A 3,753-nucleotide genomic window follows, 5' to 3' on the forward strand; every position below is an offset into this window, starting at 1 on the left:
TACTCTCATTAAAGTCATTGCGATCATTCACACAATTAGGTTAAGTACAGATCTGTCGGACTGTAGCCTCAGATAGAAAGCTCTGGGGCAGGACCTGAGACCGTGTTACTGAGCTTTGAAGCCAGCTGAGACTCTGGACGTGCAGAGGTTCCCTGTGGCTTAGATGTGCTATGCACATAGACGTGCTGTGCTATTAGATATGCACATGCTTTTAGAGAAGGAAAACGGGGTAGTGACAGTGAAATAGCTGAGTACTAGGTAGCCTGTTTTCACACGTGTTTCCATAAAGTGGCAGGTACCAGATATATTAGGATGCAGACTGTATTCAGAATATCCAAATCCAGCACTTGGAAAATTTGGAAACTCAGAAGAAATTCTTGAAGCTTGCGAGAATCATTCTCAGTTACTAGCTCTTGCCAGGGGAAATTACGTTTGCTTTTGGTAAGCAGACTCATTAATCACACTGTTTCAAAGGCTTGGTTATTAAACTTCCCTTTGCTTTATAAAATAATTGCAAGAGTCAAACTGTAATGTATCAACTGGAGGAATAAGGCCATTCCTGCAGTTTCTCAGCTTGGTACAAGGTGCAAGTAGCTAGGCATGTAGTACGGCCTCAAATAGTCCCAATGAAATGAAATTCATGCCCAAGTGTTTGCAAAATCAGGACCCAATGCCTGGGTTCTGTCATTATCATGGATGATTAATAGCACTTGTTCTGTCAGGGTGCCCCCATTTGCAGCTTTGTGGAGCTTATAGGAGAGTGGCAAAATTATCTAAATAACCTCCATGCAGTAACTTCGCTGCAAAGCCCAGATCTGAAAAAAATAAAAGAACCTGGAAACTTAACTGCAAATCTTTCTGAGATCCCAGTTGCTTGAATAATACATTCTCTACTGAGAACAAATGTGCACTCAAGACAGAAGGGCCTTACTCAGATATTCTTACCTTTGTATGAATTATAATTTCAAAATATCTGAAGGGCTTTTGTTCTGAGGGAGGGAGAGGATTTTCTTCTTAAGTTCTCTTTTTGTGAAGTCCTATTTCACCCTCCCCTAAAGATCATGGTGAGGATGGGGAAACTTTAGCAAAGCAGATATCAAAAGACCAGGAGGTTTTTTTTTCTTTCTTTCTTTAAATATTGCTTTGAGTCCGAATAAAGTGTCTCTGTTTCTTTAAGTAATAGGAAGAGGTCTTTTTGATCCATATCCTTTAGATGAGAGAAATCGCAGCTTCTCCTCTTTAGCCCAAGAGGCAGTAGGGGGAGTCATCATCTTCTGCTAACTTGGTTTCAATTTCCCACTTTGTGTCTTCCACAAGTAAAATCAGGTTAGTCTCAGAGCTTGTAGTGTGAGCTATTTAGATAATGAGAAGTTAGCACTTGGGGGGCTTTGGAAGCCTTTATTTCACAAAAGCCAGCTGAAAGCAAGAGCCCCTTGTTCTACAGGATAGTCCGTGATTCGCCAGCACGGTTCTGAAAAGCTCAAAGACCTTTCCAGGAATGAGCAGTATCTTGCAATTAGGAGGGGAAGAATTCAGGCACCAGTTTGTGCTCTCTGTCTATCTTGGCACAAGTCAGTGATACCTGCTGTGCGAGACTGGTGTGACACCCAGGTAATAGAGAGTGCTGTTTAGTCTCATGCTCTTCATATAATCAGAACTCAGCGCTTTTAAATTAGAAGTGATAAATCAAACAGAAGGAATGTGTTTTGCAATAATCATCACAACAATGACGTACCAGTGACACAGGTCACTACAGAGCTCGTTTTGTTTAAAGAGCCCAGGCTCTTCTCAGCATCCTTCCTTTCTGGGAGAGGATGGTTTTGCATGAGCCTCATTAAAAGGTAAAGAAACAGTTGTGAACAAGTGCTTGCCCACCATTACCCAACAAGAGCCAGGGTAAGTCCTAGAAAACCTGTTGAGGGTCTGATTCCCTACAGTCCTGTGGTACATACAGTCATTTTCACAGGACCAGAATGGTGGTACTCTTAAACTAATTCCCTAGGAGGCAGAGCAGGGGAAACCAGATCTTATCTGCCATGACAGACAGTGCCACTAGCCCATTTTACAGGCTGTGAATTGGGAGACTTAAGTTGAATCTGCCAACACTGCATCCCAAAGAGCAGCCCAAAGCCTGCCTCTAAGACTGGCGTTGCTTTCATACACATGGCCAGCCTGAGTCCGACCAAACTACTGTGCGGTCAGAGGCCGTGCTAGAGCACACCCTGCATGCCGGCTGGTTTAGTGTGCTACCAGGTGGCTTTTGTAGCAGCTATTGTCCCTGTGCAGGTTATCTACAGGCTGGAAGTTAGAAAGTATGCCTATTGCAGAAGACACCCCCCACTGCAGGGACTTGTAAAAGATCACCCAGGAGCTTTGGGGCAAAGTGGATTCCTGACTATTCTCAATCCAAACTTGTTCCTTAACGATTATACAGTACTACTTTGGTCTAAGTGTTGACAGTATTTGTCCAATAGTGTCATATAATTTCAGTATTTGTAGAAAACTTTTCAGAAAACAGTTTTGTGGGTAAAACAGCAAGACTTAAGACATTATTTTTATGTGATCAGCAAGATCATTAGTGAGCTCCTCAGGATGGAGATTTCACTGTTGCTAGATGCAAGGCACATTTTGTTTATGTGGTGCAGGGTCATTTCTCGGGTGTTAGGTTGCTCTGACACTTGATGAGAATTCATGAAATAACAATTAGGGCATGAAAAATATCTTAACAGCCCTGAATCAGAACTGGGAGTTTGGTTCCAGGATTGAAGGGAGGAAATTTGTCTTTTCTGCCTGCTGCACTTGAAACAGTTCTTGGCATAACCATTAGAAATTAAAGTAAAGCTGAACCTAGGTGGTACTAATGAATTAATAGCAAAATATATTAACTAAAGGGGCTTTTTTTGGTCTCTTAGGAAGCAGAGATCCTGAATACAGCTATTCTCACTGGGAAAACAGTGGCTGTCCCTGTCAAAGTGATCTCTGTGGAAGACGATGGGACTGTGACTGATCTTCTGGAATCTGTGGAGTGCAGATCATCAGATGAAGATGTCATCAAGGTAGGATCATACTGCTCCATTGCACAAAGGCAGAGGCCCTGCAAAACAGTAGTGTTCTCTAGCGTGACAAGTTCTTCCATCTTCCTAACTGTTCTACTGCTGGAAGACAAGGGGTTATTATCACTGTTACATATAGATTGGTTCAGTGGAGCAATAAAACAAACACAAAATCACACATTTTCCATCCTGCGTGTCAAATACTTGGAATTGTCTGTCACTTCCCACTGTTGAAGTATTTTTGGAGTTCACTCTACCTTTATCTTTTACTTTTCAGCTATATGGGCTGTGTAGGTTCAAGAATGCTGTCAGTTGATGTTCTAGACAAGGAGGTCATTCCTCTGAAGTTGGTTTGCTACATTGGAGCAGGAGCTGTATGACTCAAAGTTTGGGTCTTTTCTTGGTACTGTCCCAGTAGTATATTGCAAACAACATTAGCTTTAAATCTGGAATTTTCTTTGGTCACAATTGCTACTAGGGTGGCTCACAGGGGAAACATGTTGGCCGCCAATCATGGACTGGGAACTACTGGATAAGACACTTGACCAGTGGATTTACTCTGTAAAACAGCTCCATAGCCTAAACTTCCTTGAAAGATAAATGGCAGGCAATAATATACCGCTTCTCTTAGTTTTGACTCACAGTGTGTACTTTCCTAGCCAGTGGTGAGGAGAGAGCTTGCAGGAATGGCTTTTAAGTG

General features: G+C 42.3%; 1 protein-coding gene across 1 annotated transcript in view; it reads left to right on the forward strand.

The window, feature by feature from the left end:
* The first annotated feature begins 2,909 nt into the window (after nucleotides 1-2,909).
* TMEM132D (transmembrane protein 132D) overlaps nucleotides 2,910-3,753 on the forward strand; it is a 41,191-nt gene continuing 40,347 nt past the window's right edge. Inside the window, exon 1 of the mRNA XM_009587154.1 lies at nucleotides 2,910-3,056. The gene's annotated coding sequence lies outside the window, so the exon portion shown is untranslated. The remainder of the gene's footprint in view (nucleotides 3,057-3,753) is intronic.

Source organism: Fulmarus glacialis, unplaced genomic scaffold (genome assembly GCF_000690835.1).
Source record: "Fulmarus glacialis isolate BGI_N327 unplaced genomic scaffold, ASM69083v1 scaffold15331, whole genome shotgun sequence".
Lineage (NCBI taxonomy): Eukaryota > Metazoa > Chordata > Aves > Procellariiformes > Procellariidae > Fulmarus > Fulmarus glacialis.